A 21,971-nucleotide genomic window follows, 5' to 3' on the forward strand; every position below is an offset into this window, starting at 1 on the left:
GACCACCATCGTAGCGGGATTAGGAATGACCGACAAGTAGTCGGCGGTCCCATCCACCAAATTATGATGCAAACGCTGTGTAGGCAGTCCGAATCACGGCTTTTTCCATTGCTTCTTGTGCTGCGGCTGAAAAGGGCAGCAGAACAAGCCACATTGGAAAAAGGGATATTTTGAAACATCCATGCCCCATGTGTCATGTGGTGCCTGCCACACGGGACATGGAGCTTTGGGGAGGCACCACAGGTGTCCACCAGGCCTTATAGCGAGGGCTCACGGGGGACAAGGGCCCTGCTAGGGGCCCAAAGTCCTTTTCTGACAGCCTTTCCATGGCGGGTGGGGACTGAGCAGGCACCGCCCCTATTGTAGGTCATACGATGGGGCCGCCAGGATTCTTGAGCCTGTCGGAGGTGTCGGTCAGTCCCTCCGACTGAAGCGGTCCGACCGAGCGCATCATAAGGGGGCGGTCGTTCCGCTCTGCTGGATGTCGGTTGGACCGCCATCGACAGCCTGTCAGTGGATGTCCAACTGACATCCTAAAGAGGCCCTTTGTTTCTATCACACTTCGGGGAAAAATGTATTTTTGAATATTCTGGCCTTCTCTTTGGAATGAACTTCCAAACCATTTAAGGATAGTGTCCAATCACTTTAGCTTCAGGAAGCAGCTGAAGAGTTGGTGTTCCACTTGTAAGTGATGCTTTCTTTTTCCTATTCAACAGATGCGCTGGAAAGCCCTTATTTGAAGAGAGCCATGTGCATTATAAGTCCTTATAACATAACATAACTTCTGAATTACAAAAAATGTCCTTCATTTCTGCTTTCCTCCGCGGTGATATATTTAGAAGACTTTTTACAATACATTTTCAGGAATTCACATTTTGTTGTATTAGAAAAAAGTGAAATCTACCAGCCTTTCCTTTCACGCTCCCTGTACCCCAAAAGATTGTCACATAGATCACTCTAAAAAGTCCTTTCCCTTTGCAATCAGAGAAGGAAAAGTAAACACTAATCTCCATGTTAAAAGAATGAGCAGCAATGTATCTAAAGACACAGCCTGGCATTTGACCTCTGTCCTTGAATGCAGGGCAAATGTAACAAGATAAAAACAACAATTAAAATACATCTTTAGGACAGGTTCATCTTCAGAACTCCTGCATGGTTATTTTGAGGGTGCTGCAGCACCTCTACATCCAGTGCCTATGCAGAGTTCTCGACTTTTTGAAGACAAGAGTTTCCAGATACAGAGAGTCACAGCCTCTGATGGAGCATGAACCTCCTGAGATGATTAGTTTAATTGTGAGCCTTCATGTTGGGTAGTGGGGATGATGCAGGTCATTTTCGAGTCGTTCCTTGCTTTAATGCGAAGCCAGTTGACAACGATCAAGATGGGTGATGTGGTCAGATTGTCTTGTGCCAGAGACCAAGCGAGCGACAGAGTTGAGGGCTCCTTCCACGGGGACAAGGTCACCTCTGGGAATGCCTGTGAGTATTGGGTTGCCACAGTCGAGTTTTTAGAGAACCATCAATCGACAACTGTTTCGAATTAATTGGCGGGGATTAGTTATTTGATCCTTTTGAGAAGCTTGATTTGGAATTGGGCACACTTAGGTAGGGCATTGATATGAGCAAGAAGGTTCAGATTAGTGTTAAGTGTAAAGCCCATGGATTTAGCCATGTAGAGAGTTAAAGCCAAGAAGTTTAGAGGAGGTTATCCAGGACTTTGGGGTTGATTGAAGTGCAGTGGAAAGAGTAGAGGGAATTCCGTCTTCCTGGGCATTGAGTTTAAGATGGTGGAGCTACATCCATGCTCTGGAGTCTTGTGGAATTTTAGTTCGTGAACTGAACATCATCTGCGCCATCTTGTCCATTCCTCAGACCCACGTATGAACATACACGATAACCATTTTAGGTACCATGGTCTCCCTGTTCACGATCGATCATCAGCGCACTTCCCTGACCCTGCAAGCCTCCCCCATGCACTCTGGCTGACCCCGCACCCACATGCGCAAGTCATGAACCCTCCTCTTCCACATGACTCTGTCTCTAGGAATCACACCCCGCGCCTGACCAACACCTCCTTTCCTTCCATGAATACCCCTCTTTTGATAAACCCTCCCTCTACGCTCGATTATCCACACTGATCCTTTCTTTCATGAATACCTCTCCTTTGATGACCCCTTCCTCTGAGCCCGATTGTCTGTACGAACCGCTGGTCATCCCTTGGCCTGAGGATACAGTTTATTGCCCACTACTGTATGCACTCGACCCTTTTCAGAGGAGCTACTATTGATCATGACCTCCCCACCCCTTGAGATTCGATCAGGCGCACACATTCCAAAGGAATCAGCGAAACACTCAGCTGCGTGATAGCCCCCTCCTGTTGTATGGGGGGTGAGGACCTCTACTGTAGCCACGTGTTGGAATGAGCCGGAACCGGGGGGGGGGGGTACCAAGGATGTCATTTTTCACTACTTCACAATGTCTTTATTGTAATAAAGAGTGGTCACATGTCATAAACCAGTGTATAAAAGGCCAGGCCTCAGAAAGGCTGTCAGAGAGCACCTCGAGACGATACCTTGTTGTCTGATCTGATGTGTTCTGCTCTGTCGGAATAAAACGTGTTTCCTGTCTTCCTGTCTCCAGCACCTGCCTCTTTATTTGATAATCTTCATAAGGTATTAGAGGCGTTTAACGCCGGGCAAAATTACTTAAGAGACATCGACTAAATCGCCTGACCATAGTACTGATCTTCTTCAATTGGCGTCCCCAACGTGGGGCCCATCAGCGACACGTGGATCCGGTGGGAGAGGTCCCAACGACAGAGTGAACGACTGCAACGATCGGAAGAGCTCCTGTCCGATAGACCCTCGTCTGACAGCCGATCATCTGAACTTCACTGGTTCCGAGCAGACCTCTCCCCGAGTGATCTACGGTCCTGACTGGGAACCATCAGGAGTGCCGCGGTAGTAACAGAGAGTGGAGGACGATCGGGCGCTGGAAGCGGAAGACGAGAAACTGTCCATACGGTCCGGGTAAGGTCGTGTAACACGACAAACTAAGAAATATTTGATTGTTTGATTAGAAAATACTAGTATTACTCTCCGAATTGTTGGTTCTCTTGGAGATTCTCTGTCTGCAAACTGAGAGGGATAAAAGTATTCTCTCTTCCTTTGCATGCAGCGAAGGGTAGGTAACGCAGGTTTTTGCCCCCGTTGTAATCTGTCGTGCCTATCTTTTCTCCCCCACTGATTGATTGTTTGCCCGAACATTGTTTGTTCGAGGATTGTTTTTCTCGAGAATTCTCTGTCTACAAACGAGGAAGGGTAAAAAGTATTCTGTCCTCCTTTGCAGATAGTGAAGAATAGGTAACGCAGGCTTTTGCCCCCGTTGTAACCCGTCGTGCCTATTTCTTTCTCGCCACTGATTGTTTGATTGAACGAACATTAATTGTTCGATATTGGTTCTCTCTTTGGGTATTCCCTATTTGCGAATACTGTAGAATAGAAATATTCTGTCTAGTCTTCGCGAAGTAGTGAAGGATAGGTAGTGCAGACTTTTGTCCCCGTTGTAACCCGTCATGCCTATCTTCTCCCCATTGGTCAGTAGTTGGATCAGCCCGGACCGCTTATTAGAGATGAACCATCCAGCTCCATTGGAAGGCACCCCTAATAAGGACATGTTCACTAAACAAGGACTAGTCGCTATAGCTTATAGTAAGTTATGGCATAAATATACGAAAAGGGACCCCGAAAGTCAGTGGCCACTGATAGGTTCCTTTGATGATCATAAAATAAAGGCGCTAGAAGCAGCTGTTAGAATAAATAAGGCAACACCCACTATGCTCGATAGTATCGGCATGTGGCGCAAAGAAGCAGAGCAACAAAGGAAAAGAGAAGAAACAAAAATAGGGAAAGAATTACGAAAGGCAGCCCACCTGGCAGCGAAGGAACTAGATGAAGAGATAAAAAGGAGAGAGGAAGTTAGACAAACGCAAGAATCAGGGTCGACAGGCCAATGCCCTGTTAGGACCCCCTCTATGCTCTACCCAGAGATGCCCTCCAAACAAGGGGCAAACGACGAGTTACTGCTAGGTCCTCCGATCATCTACATGCCCCCTCCTTATGCCCCCTGCCAGCCACTGGCACAGCACCTACCAGTTCTGAATACAGGCGAGGGTGACCCTAGCGCTAGTGCCCCGGCTCTTACGGCCTCCGCACCAGCCACATTGGTAACAACATCAGATGAACTCGAGACTGGCAAGCAGCCAACAGCCAGACCAAATAGGTTGAGCAAAGACGAGCGGGATGGGATTGATAAGATAGCAAAGACACTGGTAGAACGGAAGGAGAGCGAAGAATATGCGATGGATATGTACAATTCACATGCCGGTAGCCACAGACGGCATTTCATTTTACGGTTCAGCTTCCACACCCTGAACGCATATGAGGATAGGTATCAAACTAAGGGTCCTGCTAAACTGACGGCTCTATATAGAAAGGTCGATGTAGGAGATGGGACTGAGCATGATGTGACGGACCTCTTCATGCAAACGCTTGAGGTCTTCCGCCACCTCACTGAACAGAAACCAGAGGTCAAGATCACAGTCTCTGAAACGGCTGAGCCCCCATTAGAAGTAGCCAACACTATGATGCCTATCAGAGAAGCCGCCCCCTACTGGGTTCCCCCAAGAGGTCAGGGAACAAACAACGATATTAACCACGCAGATGCAAAAGGGAGGGTTGTGTACAACTGGGTTTATCAACCATGGGATCGACAAGATATTTTAACCTTTAGGCAAACCCTGCCCGATTTAAGAAAGAACCCAACAGCATTTTATACCGAACTAAGTACAGCCTTGGGCTCAACCATAATGACTCTAGCGGACATTGATTTGTTTTTTGGGTTATGTCTGCCGGCTGACGTGTGGAAGCAAATCCGGAAGGCCAACCACACAGATCTGTTCGGACATACCTGGAATCAACTCAGTGAACTAGATAGGCAGCGAGAGCCCGGTAAGAAACCTGTAAAAAACATACTGGAACTCCCGGACAAAATAGTGCAGAAGCTAAAGACATTGATCCCAGAGAAAAAAGTAGACTGGTCGATAGTCACGGCTTGCCGTCAGAAACCCCAGGAAGACGTATCAGAATATTTCTCCCGATTTGAGACAGTGTTTTCCGACTACAGTGGCCAAGACATGACCACCGCAACCGGACAACACCTATTCGTGCAAAACTACGTAAAGGGGCTATTACAAGAGGTCTCCCAGAAGTTACAGACAAGTGAGAGTAGTTGGGGGGCCTCCAAACCTGCAGCTATCCTTCAGATGGCTCAGTATTACGAACACCAAAAGAACGAGAACGAGAGGGCGACTGAGAGAAAGAAAAAGGACTTAAAAGAACGAGTGATGATTGCTCAATTACAGGGAGTGACTAGAGGAAGGGAACAGTATAGGGGAAACTACCAGTCGAATGCCCCTAGAAATCCACCCCCTAGAGACCGCACACCCACACCCGGCGCTCCACGAACAGACCTCGATGAGAACCAGTGTGCGTTTTGCAAAGGATTTGGCCACTGGAAGTCTCAATGCCCGGTCCTCCGAGAAACGATTAAGAATAACGAGACAAGGGACATGGCAAATGGCCCCAGGACAAGTGGGCAGGGATGAGGGCACACCCACGACACCAACAGTAACCGACCTGGCAGACCGAACACATTTGACCGCCCCCGACAGAATCAGTGCCAACAGTCCGGCTGCGACAATACTCACGACTTTGCATAGGACTGCCAAGGGCGAGGGAGGGATCCAGTCGAGCCGGTCGCCAATAGGCCTTCAGCATCTTTTGAATTGTGCCCATGCTTTCTCAGTAAAGAATGCCCTAGAAATAAATTTCAACAAATCTAAGGTCATGACAGTTAACTACAGGAAGAAAAGGATCCCTGGTTGGTACCTGAATGGAGTAAAACTTGAACGGGTAGCCACATACAAGTACCTTGGCGTCATGTTGGATTCTAAGAATACGTCTAGGCCTCAGCTCCAGTCTATTCGAGGGAAAGCAACAATGACCTACCTCGCATTGAAATCTCTAAAGACTAAACTCCCTGACCTCACCCTTAAACCCTTTCTTGATATCCTTCGAGCGAAACTCCAACCAACGCTCACTTATGGGAGTGAATCGCTGCATGGGAAGGACGCTGCAGTGCTAGACGCAGTCATAGCCAATTGTTACCGGGCCATCTTCAATCTTCCCAAATATGCGTCTCCGGCCCAAATTCGTTTAGAATTTGGGGTGGTCAAACAAACACTAGAAAGACGGAGTGCATATGTAATTTCCTGGCGCAAGATTCGCGATGCAGATCCTGACTCCTTAAATGCCAGCGTCTGGGAAGAGCTACTTAGATGTCGTACCTCACAGCCGAGGGATTACTTATTTGGATCTCTTGACGTGTTAGGCTTATCCGATATTTGGGAATCCGCCATAGATCACCAGTCCTTCAAAAAGTTGGCAAAAAAATCTGCCAGAATAATTTCTGCAATAGAAGATAAGAAAGATCTAGCCAACAGGGCGCATGGATGGATAACGGTGGGAGACTATGGCAAAATACAGCCACAGGCATACCTTAATATCGGGATGAAAATAAAAATCAAAGAAAATTTCCTGAAACTGCGCCTTGGAGCTATCCCGATATTGCCGCACCTGCCGCCATGGGAGAGAACTCACCCTTCGGCTCTATGTCGTCTGTGTAAATCTGGCAAGGAGGACATCATCCACGTGATATGCATCTGCCCGAGACTAATGGACTTGAGGCACAAGCTGTTGCTACCTTTCTTTAGATCATATGCTGTTCGGACTTGCAGGCAGGCAGTTAAACTATGTTTTTCCTCCAGTGACATTAAACTGAACTGTCAGGTTGTGAAGTTCTTTGATTTAATGAAGATAAGACTCAATCACACATGAAAGACTCATCGGAACATAACATCAACTTTGATCTGACAATAGTAACTGCTGTATTTTAAATTATTTGTATTGCCATGGCGTTTTATAGTTTTGTAAAGATTTTAAATAATCATATACAAATAAATATTACTTACTTACTTACAGTCGAGCTCTGTGTTGACCAGCAAGGTCCTTACGTCACCGCTAAGGTCCTGGGTACAAAGTCTCCATTTTTGGTATACACTGGAGCGACACGTAGTGTATTATCAAAGCGACTGATTCCAAGGGCACCCTTGTCTGGCTCACACATTACATCGATAGGTTTCGATGGAACGCCCTCCACTAATCCCCTGTCTGTACCTATCTCCTTTGACCTAGGAAACAACCCCACGGACACAACATTTCTGCTCTCCTCCAACTCCCCTGACGCCATTATGGGTATTGATCTACTAAAACATTTCCGAGCTACTATTAGGTGTTCCCCAGATGGAGTCCGAGTCATTCTGTACGACAACCCGAGCATGTCCAGATCCTGCCCCGCACGACATATGTACTCTATCACTGATGCTGACCTAACCTTGCTCGACACCCTACCCCTGTACCTGTGGGCCAGAAACGACTCGGATGTAGGACGAATGATGATCGATCCTGTGCACATAACTGTTCGACCAGACGCCATACTCCCGAAACTCCCACAGTACCGGATATCGCCCGAAGGCGAGAAGGCATTGGTAGCGATTATTCAGTCCCTGGTAGATGCAGGAGTGGTAGAGGAAGTGGTTAGTAATGTTTGCAACAGCCCTATCCTACCCATTGTTAAGAAGCAAGGTGAGGGAGATGAGAAAGCGTACCGCTTCATCATCGACCTGCGAGAAGTCAACAAAGTGGTAGTGCCACAGTACCCCGTAGTCTCAGACATCACCACCATTCTGACCCTCATCCCGTCCACTGCCACCACCTTCACAGTTGTTGATCTCAAGAATGCATTTTTCTCTATCCCCATCCATCCAGACAGCCGTTATCTCTTCGGCTTCACCTTAAAAAACCGTTTGTACCGATTTTGTAGAGCTCCTCAGGGCTACACTGAAAGTCCCAGCATCTACAGCCAGGCCCTCAAAAGACAGCTGGACGCCGTCCAGCTACCAGATGGAGTGGTGTTGATCCAATATGTCGATGATATCCTTTTGGCGGCCGACACCACTCCACTTGCAATCACGGCCACTATCCAACTCTTGCACTTTCTTGCGGAGAATGGCCACAAAGTCTCCAAAAAGAAACTGCAGTTCTGTCAACCTCAAGTGACATACCTAGGCCATCTCCTGTCCAAAGAAGGGAGGAAACTTACACCCGACCGAATCCAAACCATCTTAGACACCCCCATCCCAAAAACACAGAAGCAAGTCCGTTCATTGGTGGGCCTTACCTCTTTTTGCCGACAATGGTTACCAAATTTCAGTCTCGTCATAAAACCCCTACTTTCCCTGTTGGCCAAAGATGTTCCCTTCCCACTCCCTTGGACCCCCGTATGCGAAGCGTCCTTTAAGGAGTTGCGAGACGCCCTTTGCTCGGCACCCGTCCTAGGAACGCCAGATTACTCCAAGCCCTTCTCTCTCTTCACTCACGAAAGGGAGGGATGCGCATTGTCTGTTCTAACTCAGCCCATCGGCTCCAAACAACGCCCTTGTGCCTACTTCTCTGCCACTCTTGACCCAGTCGCCAGAGCTTTACCTGCCTGCCTTCGAGCAGTAGCTGCCGCTGCTGTCTCTATCCGTCAGAGTGAGGGAATCGTACTTTCAAACTCTCTCACGGTGTTAGTACCCCACGCAGTTGACACCCTTTTGAACCAGACCAAGACTCAACACCTGACTAGTGCACGACTGACGGGATACGAATTGACTCTACTTGCACCCCATATCACTCTTAAGAGATGCACGACTTTGAATCCTGCTACACTGTTGCCCTTGCCTGAAAATGACCCCGATGTGCCCCCTATACACGACTGTGTGACCCTCACGGACGAACAGACCAGGAGTAGAATTGACCTCCGAGACATTGCTTTTACAGACCCTGATGGAGAACTATGGGTAGACGGTTCTTGTATCAAACTCCCAGACGACACCACCTCAGCTGCCTATGCGGTGACGACAGCCCGAACAGTAGTTGAAACAGCCCGTATCACGCAACGATCCGCACAGGCGGCAGAACTAATTGCTCTCACACGAGCATGTATCATAGCAGCAGGAACCACAGCGAACATTTACACGGATAGCCAGTATGCCTTCGGGGTGGTTCATCATTTTGGGCTCAAGTGGAGGGAAAGGGGATTCCTGACGTCCCACGGCACACCCATTCTCCACGGAGATCTAGTCTCCGCCCTAATTGAAGCAGTTCTCCTCCCCGAACGATTAGCAGTGATCAAATGCCAGGCACACAAGAAGGTGACGGACTTAGTTGGACAGGGAAACGCACTGGCCGACATCACTGCCCGAACCACAGCTGAGAATAGGACGACGACACATATGTATGTGACCAGGTCACAAGCAGAAAAATGGACTGACGCTAGGGAAACGATTAGGGACATCCAGTCGGCCAGCACACCTCACGAACTGACTGAGTGGGCACGGGTGGGTTTAAAGGACGACGAAGGCTGCTGGCGGACAAAAGACACAAACAAGTGGTTGCTGCCTGACTCATACTTGATCCCCATACTGACTATGGCACACTCCCCTGCACACATAGGTTCTGCCCCCATGAGTGAACTCATTTCCAAAGTCTGGCACAACAACAAAATCCCCGAATCAGCCAAACGCCTGGTCCAGCAGTGCCTTATCTGCCTACAACACAACCCCGGGAAAGGAACTGTGGTACCCCGGGGAGGGTTTGGGACCCCCGACCACCCCTTTGAAGTCCTTCAGATGGATTACATCCAGCTGGAGAGATGCCAAGGCTTGAAGTATGTACTAGTCATTGTATGCGCCTTCAGCAAATGGGTGGAAGCCTATCCAACCCGTGATAATACTGCCATGACTACTGCCAAAGTACTACTGAAAGAGTTTTTCCCTCGCTACGGCCTTTGTCGAATTTTATGGAGCGACAATGGCCCCCACTTCATAGCTGAAGTTATCCAACTAATCTTGAAGGGGCTGGGGGTAAAGCAAAGGTTCCATGCGGTCTTCCATCCCCAATCCGCTGGCCTAGTTGAGCGACACAATGCTACACTGAAACTGAAACTGTCAAAAATAGTGGCCACCACAGGACTCAAGTGGCCAGATGCCCTCCCACTGGCATTGCTATTGATGTGCTCCACTCCCACTAAGCACCACTTGACCCCCTACGAGGTGGTGTTTGGGCGACCAATGAACCTCTGGACTGCCCCCAAACCAACCTCCATTCACGACGTCCCCGACGTCCTGCTGTCAGATTATTTGTGCAAATTAACTAAAACGTTGTCTGTCATTCATCAACAGGTGCAGCAGGCCATCCCCGATGCTTCCAGGGGCCCCGGTCACGATATCCAACCGGGAGATTATGTTCTAGTCCGGAACTTTCAATGGGCGAAGAGTCTGGAACCCCGGTGGACGGGCCCCTGGCAAGTACTGATCACCACTCGGACGGCTCTTCGAGTGGAGGGAAAAAGGCACTGGCTGCACGCCCACCCTTGCAAGAAAGTCTCCTCGACCCGGGCCACGACAGAAAACGTCGACACCCAAGAAGAGCTCCTGAACAAAGACCGGCCATCACTGAACTGCTATCCTGATACCGAGGCACTTGAACTTACAAAATTCTCTGATCCCACTGTGCCATCCCGGGAAGGGTATTTCCTGCGTCGAAAGGGGGGAGCTTCGGCTAAGTAGACCACGGACTAAGTTAAAATCTCAGAACGGTGGCCTAAAACAACCAAGGGTCACCCGGAGAGAAGCTAAACAAAGTCTGTGGTTCTGCCCACTACCGAGCACCTTGAAGATGATGGAAGCGCCAGACAAGAAGGTGATGGAAGCGCCAGATAAGAAGATGATGGACGCAACCGGAAATACCCACTATAGGAACCCAAAGGCTGACAATTTGCACAGATCAAAGACAATCGCCTTCTTCATTGTCTTCCTCTTTTGCCTCCTCCTCATGACTTCCTTCTGGATCTTGGAGGACAACACACCCGCTCATCAGATGTTGCCGACCACTGCACAGGCAACCACCATGAAAGAACATCACCTGATCTCCCTTTCGCCTCAGCTCCGAGAAAGGCGTAAGGAGTTCTGGAACAATTCCTTCGTGCAACTGTTGCACCAGCATAACCTTGCTACAAATGCCACGAACTGCTGGATCTGCGGGTTGCTCCCGCATGCCACTGAACACCCAATACCTTTCATCCCTTCTCCTTTCTCAGTTCACGGCTCCTGCCTCGCCTGGTTGATCCTCTTGCAGGAGAGCCACAAGGACAACGTCGCTTCTGGTCAGACAGTGTCACACTTCTACTATGGGTTCTGGCTGAACAAAACAGGAGGAACGTCTGCCCCCTTTTGTCCTGTGGCCTCAGGTTCCGCCTTCCTTATGAACATCCCTGCCAAAGAAAGAGTCGAAATGCAAGTGCTCCACAATCCGGCCAGACCCACCTTCTCCCACCTGCGGAAGCAAACGGCTGCCACCCTGACCGTGGCCCTGTCTGTCATCAATGTCACAGGACTCGTGTGCCTCGAAGGCCAGGGAACGCAGCTGGTGGGTCACAGTTCCTGCCACATCACCAGAACATTGGTCTCAGTTGACCCCCCTTCCTTTGTTGCTTCTCTGAATATGTACTTTGTTTGTGGCACCAAAGCTTACACCTGGCTCCCGAAAGGTTGGAGGGGTACGTGCTACATCGCCTTCATTCTTCCTCCCACGTATGTGGCCTCAGCCTACCATCACCGGCAAAAGCGCGCCGGAGACGTTGGACAAGCTGACTCCACCGGAGCACAGTTCCTGGATGCAGCGAAGGGACTTGTTCCTCTGTGGGGACCAATGGCAAACAGCCGCGCTATCGGACACCTGACTCAGGCAGTAGAAACAACCATTAACATCACGGCTGGCATCCTCGCTAACAACACGGCTGAGCTTCAGGCAGTCCGCCTGGTGGCTCTCCAAAACCGCCTTGTTCTAGATGTGATTCTGGCCGACCGTGGAGGAGCATGCCGCATCATCGGCTCCAGCTGTTGCACCTACGTGCCAGATAACTCGCCTTCAGTCTACAAAGCAATTGAACACCTCCACAGACTATCCTCAGAGGTTCACCAAGAGCAAGAAGGATGGTCGCTTGGAGGCTGGTTTTGGGACACTTTGAAGGACTGGGGATGGAGGTTGTTTACATTTATATTGATACCAGTCGTGGTACTGTGTGGGTGCTGCTTAGGTATTCAATGTCTGCCACCTTTGTGTTCACTCATTTCTAACTGTATGTGCCCTAAGACTTTGGACTTTAGAACTGAACACATGAGTCCCCTCTATGAGATAGAAATACGTGGTCTTATGGGGATAGATCCGAATTGACCAGCTGGCGAGACATGTTAAAAGGGAGGACTGTGGAATTTTAGTTTGTGAACTTAACATCATCTGCGCCATCTTGTCCATTCCTCAGACCCACGTATGAACATACACGATAACCATTTTAGGTACCATGGTCTCCCTGTTCACGATCGATCATCAGCGCAATTCCCTGACCCTGCAAGCCTCCCCCATGCACTCTGGCTGACCCCGCACCCACATGCGCAAGTCATGAACCCTCCTCTTCCACATGACTCTGTCTCTAGGAATCACACCCCGCGCCTGACCAACACCTCCTTTCCTTCCATGAATATCCCTCTTTTGATAAACCCTCCCTCTACGCTCGATTATCCACACTGATCCTTTCTTTCATGAATACCTCTCCTTTGATGACCCCTTCCTCTGAGCCTGATTGTCTGTACGAACCGCTGGTCATCCCTTGGCCTGAGGATACAGTTTATTGCCCACTACTGTATGAACTCCACCCTTTTCAAAGGAGCTACTATTGATCATGACCTCCCCACCCCTTGAGATTCGATCAGGCGCACACATTCCAAAGGAATCGGCGAAACACTCAGCTGCGTGATAGCCCCCTCCTGTTGTATGGGGGGTGAGGACCTCTACTGTAGCCACGTGTTGGAATGAGCCGGAACCGGGGGGGGGTACCAAGGATGTCATTTTTCACTGCTTCACAATGTCTTTATTGTAATAAAGAGTGGTCACATGTCATAAACCAGTGTATAAAAGGCCAGGCCTCAGAAAGGCTGTCAGAGAGCACCTCGAGACGATACCTTGTTGTCTGATCTGATGTGTCTGCTCCGTCGGAATAAAACGTGTTTCCTGTCTTCCTGTCTCCAGCGCCTGCCTCTTTATTTGATAATCTTCATAAGGTATTAGAGGCGTTTAACGCCGGGCAAAATTACTTAAGAGACATCGACTAAATCGCCTGACCATAGTACTGATCTTCTTCAGTCTGAGAGGGGTTTTGAAGGGGTTGGAAGATCTTAGGGAGGAGAGGCTCTTAAACATAGCCGGGTGTCATCAAAAATAGAGATGAAAAGAGGCTGTTGAATGTTCCAAAAGGGACTAGAGGGCTTCCATTTAAAGACTAAATATATTTGGTGATAGGATTGAGCCTTGGTGTACTCCTTTTCGCAGAGACAGGGGGTTGAAGAGAAAGGTTGAGATCTTGACTTGTTGAGAGCTATTCAATAGGTACGGCTTAAACCAGCTCAGTACAGTAACTTAGAGACACATTTGATCTTCTAGGATTCTTAGAAGGGATGAGTGGTTGACTATGTCAAATACGAAGGATAAGTCAAATAGAGCTAGAACGTAACCATTATGTGGAGGACATCATTGAATATTTGAAGCATAATGGTCTTGGTGCAGTAGCTAGATCTGAAACGTGTTTGGTGGTAATCAAAAAGGTTTTTTTTCTTGACATATTTGCTGAGCTAGTGAGCCATGCAGCTGTCTCGAAATTTGGCGAGAAATTGAAGGGTGAAGATAGGTCTGAGGTTGGTGGGGTGAGCATCTGGTTTCTTCAGAAGCGGGGTTATCTGGCTTGCTTTAAGGCAGTTAGGGAGGAGTTGATTATTTATATGAGCTAAGGGATTAGTGGTTGGCAATGTTTTGATCATTTTTGCCAGGATGGAATTAGCAAAATGAAAGGAGGGTTTGATTGCTCAGCTTGTCATTTCTAGAGCAGGTTCGGTTAGCAGTTCTATGTTAGACTATATTTCTTTGGATTTGCATGTCAGAGCTTATGGTAGCAGCATGTGCAAACTTTTTAGTTTGGTGTGGATAGCTCAACTATGTAAATCTTGTTAGAGAAGACGTTTTAGAGGTTGTTGCACCATTCTTTGTTGTGCTGAAGGTTGATTTGAGACCGAGGAGAGGTAGACTTCCTGACATTGTCAAAGAGTTTTTTGTGTTTCTTCTTGGCCAACATTATTTCTCTTATGAAGGAATCCACTTTGGAATTGAGGACATGACAATTGTATTATTTGCACTTGCGGCAAAGAGTTTCCAGGGATTCCTTAGAAAGACTTATTTGCTATGAACGTTCAATAGTTCTGAGTGTCTTCCATTCCTCTAAGACCTTTTAGAGAACCATTGTGCTGAGGAGCAGTTGGGTAGTTATTTAAAATTTTGAGTGGTGCTAGTTCTTTGGTCATTTGAGTGAGGGTTGCGCTATAGTTCTCCATTAGTTTTGTTGTGTCAGTAGCAGTTCTGATTGCAGGAGTTCTGAGGTAATTTTGGAGCTTAACATGGATTGATTGATGTTGTTAAAGCTGCGGTTCAAGTTCTAGTTTTTATGGGTTGACCGCAGGAGGAGGTTTTTATGCAGAGGAGGGATAAGGGGATCAGGAAGGAGTTGCACTATTCCACTGGTATTGGAGTGAGGTTTTTAATGAGGTCTCTAGAGCTGATGATGAGGACGAGAATATCATCTTTAATCTGTGCTGGGACGGAGCATCATTGTTTGAGATCATTGTTGTTCAGGAAAATAATCAGTTGGGCTAATGCTAAGTCAGATAGGTCTACCCAGGGTAAGTTGAAATCTCAGAGGAAGATGTTGGTCAATCTTTTAGCAATGAGTTCAATTAGGTGTTCGACGAAGCAAAGTTTGTCCCCTGATTGTGTGTAGCATTGATGGCATCTGGTGAGATGTTTCTATTTCAAACATCTTACTCCAAACCCAGTGCCTACCTTTGTTTTAGGTTTTTACATGGCAGGGAAGACCTGGGAAATAGTTCTACGCCTCCTCTTTGAGGTGGGCAAGCCACTGTAAGGTCAAGTGAGGCTCGATCCTTATGTCTGGCTCAGCTTAAGGGTCCTGTTAGAACCTCAAGCCCATAAATGAGCCGAGTTTTCAGGTGGCATTTGCTTCCCTCCCTCTACCCAGTATGTGGTTTTATAGACAGAGGTGACGATTTTGGAACTGGAGAACAAGGTTTGGGTCTCGGCGTTGGTTCAGCACTCTGTGATTCTTCGCAAATCACTTTATTTTCCCATGCCTATAAACAATGAATCGGATCTTGTGTAATGTAATTGGTGCTTAGACCCCCCAGGATATAGCGGCATTGAATAGCAAATTTAGCGGCACAAATATGGAAATTTAGCGGCAATTTAGCAGCATTTTATTTAGCGGTTTTTCCTACAACAAACACAGATATCTTCGTTTTTTTAGTTGTTTAACAACATGAAACTATGTATATTTGGTTTATTTACAATGTAGACACTTTGTTTGGCTTCAAGGCTGCATATAGGACATAAAAATGTTAATGAATAAATACCCCAAAAGCAATCCCCCCAAGACCCGCCGCACACTGGGCATGCGACAGCTTACTTGCGTCTTAGTTCACTAATGGTATTGCCATCAGGCCAGCTAGGGGGGTGGGCAATACCTTAAAATCTGATGTACTAATGTGAAACGCATTGACGTGTAAGAGAAATACACTTTTTTTTAAAATTTGTACAAAAAATCTATTTTTACAAGCTGTTTGTTTGCATGCCAAATATTTTTAAGGCTTGGCTTGTGTATGGGCTCTTAATGCCATGCCAGACCCTCAACTCGCTCTGTTAATTTGTTGGCACATCCACTTCTATTAATAACTGGCCGAAATCATGACTTTTCCCTCTCAAAGCCGTCCTCTACCCTGCATCCAGACCGATCATTGGAACAAGAATAACACTTTCCCTTAACTCGCTAAAATTGCTAATTTTTTTAAATCAGTCTATCAACAAGAGCACCTTTCTTACATCAAAAAGGCCCTCCAACTCGTTACTGCTCACAAACGTGGTCTTTGGCAAACACAGGATATTAAGCAGTTGAAACGGATTCCGTCTCATGCTAGTCCTTCAAAAAGATCCTCACGCTTAAATGCTCAGTCTCTGGGAATCCACTAGAATATAGAATATTTTTCCCTTGGACTTGAGACTTGCTCCTATACATTCAGTCTTTAAATCTAAAGTGATAAATAACTTAAGTTGTCCTAAATTAAATAAATTATATACCGCTTAGTATTTAGTGTTGCTACGTTGTTCGTAGCTCAAGTGAAGCTCCCATTGCTAGCTAGGATGTGACGGTCACAATCAGCAGAGAGCACCCCTGGGGGTCCCACAGAGCTGCCCCTCCCAGGCGTCCCACGGAGCTGGGGCAGTTACTGCCTTCACAGGCCTGAGATCGACCAGATGGCTCTTCCAACACCCCCACCCCCGCCCCACCCCTCCGCAGACCCGGCCCGCCCCCTTGAAAGGGGCCTGGATGTCTAGATTTTGCGGGAACTTTTGCAAAAATCCCGCCATTTTTACAAAAGTGCTGATTTTGCGGGCAATTTTGTAAAAATCGCGGTATTTTTACAAAAGGGCCGATTTCGCAGCAAACCGCGAAATCGCGAAATCCTGGAGGGTCTGTGTAAAGTATTCCTATACCTTCGGGTCGAGATTGCTCTATAGAGAAACTGTAGAAAAATGCACAGAGGTAAAAACTAAGGCTTATCATAAGAAAATACAGATAGATACTCAGTTGATGGATGATCTGTAACAAGTGAAACCTGAAAACCTGGATATATCATGGCTTCACAACTGAAATTGTGTAATTGCTGGAAAACATTTATTTTCACCAAAACGTTTTTGCTCATTTTCTCATATGAAAGCACTTTCAAATAGGTGAGTGCCTAATACTAGTTGTACTTTCCAATATGTGAGTTCAGAATACCAGTTTTACAAAAACCTATTGTTTTTTTTTTATTTAATAGACTATAATGTTGCTTTGTAATAATCTGGGCCATGTACAGGGTTTACATGACAATTGTCTTGCCTCTTAGTTCATTGATGGTTCATGTTTAAAAAGCTGACTTATCAATGAAAGCTTCCACATGTTAAAGAAATACACTTTTTTACATTTTCAAGAGAATTTATCATATTACACGTGATGTTTGTTGTATGATTTGCATAGCAAACATTTTTAGGGCTCAGTTCGTGCATGGGCTCTATGATCTGAACTAGATCCTTGGCTTGGCTCTCCCTGGTAATTTGTGGGCTCATCCAACTCTGCTTCCTCTTAGTATTTCAGTTCAGTCGTAACAGATGATGTCGAAGCCAGAGCGGATCAGGAGGTCAAATAAGTGCAGTGAAGTGTGTTCGACAGCCATGTTTCAATCAGAAACAGAAGGTTGAGGTTGTGGGAAAGAATTCAGGCGGGAATTTCAATACTGTGGATGGCTGCTGATCTGCAATTATGTAGTAGGCACTTAGAGGTGAAAATACATGATTTGCATATGGGTGAGAAGCTGATTAGGACCTGTCTGAGATTTGGGGGGTTAGATTGAACAGTTTTAGGTTGTGTTTGAAGGTGTTCTTCATAATTAAATGATTATATTCACATCAACATGTACATGTGTGCATGAAAATACATTTACTGTGTGTTTTTCATGTTTAGATTGCCTGTAGCTAATGTAGACATGTATTTTAAAACGGCCAATGTTTAGTTGTCATCTTGCTTCACATAATTTGTCTTTCTTTTTTTCAGGAGAAGTTGACTACACATGTATTTCTTCATTGTGCCCCTAGTTTTCCGTTCTCATGTGAATTTTTTTTATGTGATACTAGTAGAATGTGCTAAGAAGCTACTGCAATGCACCTGATTATAGTGCTGAAAATCTTAAGTTTAAAGGATGTTTTATAGAAGACTTATCATGGAGTAGCTTGAGAAAATAATGAGTTTGTGTTATCTGTTTTTGCTTTAATCTGATCTGTTCGTTGTATGGGAACCATGTGTAGGTCTATCAAATGTTAGAGTTGTGGGATTTAAGCTAATGCAATGTAGACGAGAACTTAGAAGCTTCGTTGCCTGACTCCTAGCAAAATAAACTTTTTCTGGACTTGCTGGTGGAATCTTTCCCTGATTTAGCAGAGTAGGGCGCTTCTTTATAGGAGAACTGATTTTGTCTAACTTTCACTTCCAAGACAAATTACAATATTTTGTCTTTGAATTATGACCTTTTGAATTGATTTAAATATATTGACTAAGGTATTCATGTATTGGTTATTGATTTTAACTTTAACTAATTTGATGATTTGAAGTTGTATCTTTGCAAATCCTTTAATAAACTCTATAGTTTGAAACTTAATCACTCTCTTTCTTCCTTGTGGAGCCTAATATGCTTCACTTCATTGAACATATTGAATTTTGATGTTTAACCTCAGTTGGAACTAAAGATTCTTCAGACAGCATTTGATGGGTCCCTTAAATTGCAATATAAATTTGCATGAAGCAAAACACTCCATCAATTTGGCAGCACAGGATGGTTTTCACTGAGGCTTAGAAGAATTTTAATTTGGCCCTAGAGAGAGTTCGAATCTCTCCTGACTCATTCTACATTCCTGAGCTCCCATTTAGAGTATTTGGGGAATTCCCGAAAGCAAATGCAGTGTACTAGAAGTGTGAGTATATGTAGTGTTATGCGTTTTTGATTGTGAGTTGTTGAGAGTTATGATTTTTGCTGTTTTTTTAATGACTTTTGTTTTTAGTTGGAGTATCAATTTGGGTCCAAGAGGTCTCCATGTTGCAATTGAGAAATGAAGTGCTTTGTTGCATATATTGCTTGTGCTTATGTAGATTAATGTGCTTGCTGCAAAGAGTTGAAGTTTGATTATTGAATTCATCATAATCCAAGATTCCAGGATAGATACAGAGTTATATTAAGTGGTTTTTGATTTGTCTGTTAAGACTGAGGTGTCCAACCATGAAGCGCTACCGGGCACATAAAGATAAGGACCTATTAAACTACTATTGTGGGATTGTACAAGCTGAGATTAGTGCTCAGCTAATCCTTTGTTCACAAGAATAGATTGTGTTAGTCAGGGTGGGTTGCAATTTATAGAGAATTCACTTCATGTGTGAGAGTGACAGAAGGGAGTTTGGACAAAATATCAACTATAAAATATTGTGATACATAAATATTGTGTCAAGAATATTGTGATGTCAAAAATATCATGGACAGTAATCTCATAGGTAAGAATATCGTCTTAAATGTTAGTTTTAATACTGTTGTAAAAAATTAGTTTTACTAAAATATATGTAAAAAAAATTTATGGGTTCATTATTACCTTTTTTGTACTGTTTTATTTTGTGTATGTTAATGTTTGTTTAAATATTTAGTGTATTTCTTTGCAATTTAAAAAAGTTTAAATGCACTTTTAATTATAATTTTGAAGAATTCTTTAAATAAATGTATACAGTAATAAGTTATAGGACTGCTGTGTTGGGTTTATAGGTGAAATGGGTGGATGAAGATATAAAATGTGTTAATTTTAATTTGTTTGCACAGTACATTTTTTAAATATACTTCACTTTATTTCAACATTGTTTTCATTGTTAAAATAGATGAAATATTTTTTTAATCCTCAAATATTTTTTTATTTCATACTTTGTTACAAATTTGAATTAAAATTGTAGTATTTAAGTGTTGTTGACATTTTTGTAAGGTATGCATATTTCTGTTTACTAAATGTAATATTTTTTGAGAAAAAATTGAAAATGTAGTTTTTTTTATTAAAATGTGTATTTTGAATTTTTTGGTTTTATGTAACAAAAGTAAATTCAAAATTGTAATGTCTTTATTTGCCAATGTGATTTTTTTACATTTCAAATTATATCAAATGAAATAAATCACAATTCATATCATATAGGTTCCTTTTATCAATAAATATCCATGTCATGTTTTACTAATATTTAGAAATGCATAAGTAAATAGAAAACTGTAAAACTGTTTTGAGATATTTAATTTCAATATGCATTTTTATATGATTAATTTATGTTTAGCATATAATTATGTTGTATTAAACTAATGTTTTATTTTTAAAAAAATATAATTTTATTTTTACATAACTTAATTTACTTAAAACTAATGTTTTAGAAATATACAATGTATAATTAATGTATGTAATTTAGTCATTTATTTAGCTTGTTAAGGTGTTATATAGTAAATACAGTATTTTTAAAACAATTTATATTCTTATTAACCATATTGTATAATTTGTATATTATTTTCCTTCTAAATTACTTATTTGATTTGATATTTTGTACTGTTTATTATAATAGAATTATTGAATTAGTAAGAGTGGGTAAAAGTAAATTCACTTCTTCACTGTTAAATACCTTACATAGGATGTCTTACTATGGAGTGGTAATAGTAATGGTTATTTGTTTGTTGTTTTTGCTTGTGGGAATACTAAATGTACTTCCCCAATATGGTTCCGATTAGAGTGGGAATAGTACATTTAACCTCTTTAGTATCCAGCACCTTCCCTAAAATGTTTGGATTGGAGTGGAAATAGTAAATGGCACCCCTTTAGTGTCCAACAAGTTTCCCTACGTGGTTTAGATTGGAGTTTCAATAGTAAATGTAACCCCTTTAGTGCCAAACACCTTTCTCAAAATTGTTTAAATTGGAGTGAGACAGTATTTACCCCCTTTGGTGTCCAATACCTTCCTAAAATGGTTTGGATCAGAGTGGTAATGGTACATTTAACCTCTTTAGTGTTCAATACCTAACCTAAAAAGGATTAGATTGGAGTGGGAATAGTAAATGTAACCACTTTAGTATCCAAAACTTCCCCAAAATAGTTCAGAATGGAATGGAAATAGTAAATGTTACCTCTTTAGTGTTCAACACCTTCCCTACAATGGTTTGCATTGGGGTGGAATAGTAAATGTAACACATTTAGGGGTCTATTACGATGGAGGGCAGACGAAGTCCGCCTGCCACCGTAATGGCAAAAGGGAGCGCCCGCCATATGTGCGTCGGTCCCATGATGCATTTTAGGATGCACCCGCCACACTGGCAGGCGCATCTAGCATTTTTTACATTGCTGTTGGCGGTGCTTTCAGCACCACCTGCCACAATGTAAAACAGGCATGGTGTGCATTTGCATGCACAACGTGACAGGCACCGCGCCATAGGTACCCCCCATGTGCACCCCCTCAACACCCTGGGGGCCCGCAACAGGCCCCCATGTTCAGGAACCGCATGCCTTTCCATGGCAGCAACACCGCCATGGAAAGGCACTTTCCCGCTTGCATTGTAATATGGATGGCGGTGTCTTGCAGACACAGCCACCATATTAAGCCCGTTTTCTGCCAGGTTGACTCGTCGACGGGCAGAAAACCGGCAGATGGTCTTTCTGTCTGCCGAGGTCCTCCCCGCCATCGTAATATGGTGGGGGAATTGGGAGGCGGACGGTGGGTAATGGCGGGCAGATCGCCACCACCATACGGGCGGTGGCGATCCTCCTGCTATTGTAATAGACCCCTTAGTGTCCAGCACCTTCCCACAATATGGTTTAACGTTCAACACCTTTCCCTGTTTTAGATTAGAGTGGATATTGCATTTCTCATGTCTATTATTATATTACATTATAATTTTTATTTCTTTTAAATGGGAAATGTACACGACCCAGTTTGTAATTTTTATTTGTTTATTTACATTTATTTAATGTATATGTGTACAT

This window comes from Lissotriton helveticus, chromosome 6, assembly GCF_964261635.1.
Source record: "Lissotriton helveticus chromosome 6, aLisHel1.1, whole genome shotgun sequence".
NCBI lineage: Eukaryota > Metazoa > Chordata > Amphibia > Caudata > Salamandridae > Lissotriton > Lissotriton helveticus.